We start from the raw sequence: 404 nt of genomic DNA, 5'->3' as shown, positions 1-404 counted from the left end.
GCGGGCGTGGGCGCTGGGATCTCCTTTCCTCGCCGGCCGTGGTTTGTGGGCGGCGGAGTGTGCGCTGAGGCCCCTTTTCGGTCTGTGTGACTTTGTTGTTGTTGTTTTGAGTGACCTTTTTTTGTTTTTAGTGTGACCTTTTTGTTGTTTGTGGGATCTTTTTTTTTGTTTGTGTAAAGTTTTTTTCGTTCTGTGTATTTTTTTGTTTTGTTTTGTTTTGTGTGACCTTTTTTTGTTTGTGTAAAAAAAAATTCGTTCTGTTTGACATTTTCGTTTTTCGTGTGACCTTTTTTTGTTATTTGTGTGATCTCTTTTGTTTGTGTAACCTTTTTCGTCCTGTGTGACATTTTTGCTTTGTTTTGTGTGACATTTTTCGTTCGTGTGACCCTTTTCTCTCTGTGACC

At 39.9% G+C, this 404-nt stretch overlaps 1 long non-coding RNA gene across 1 annotated transcript in view; it reads left to right on the top strand.

The window, feature by feature from the left end:
• LOC119587719 overlaps positions 1-404 on the top strand; it is a 688-nt gene continuing 284 nt past the window's right edge. The window contains exon 1 of the long non-coding RNA XR_005230018.1: positions 1-80. This is a non-coding gene — a long non-coding RNA (uncharacterized LOC119587719). The remainder of the gene's footprint in view (positions 81-404) is intronic.

The sequence above is a fragment of the Penaeus monodon genome, chromosome 23 (assembly GCF_015228065.2).
Source record: "Penaeus monodon isolate SGIC_2016 chromosome 23, NSTDA_Pmon_1, whole genome shotgun sequence".
Taxonomy (NCBI): domain Eukaryota; kingdom Metazoa; phylum Arthropoda; class Malacostraca; order Decapoda; family Penaeidae; genus Penaeus; species Penaeus monodon.
Note: the sequence above shows the minus strand (reverse complement) of the source record. Positions and strands in the feature narration are given on the sequence as shown.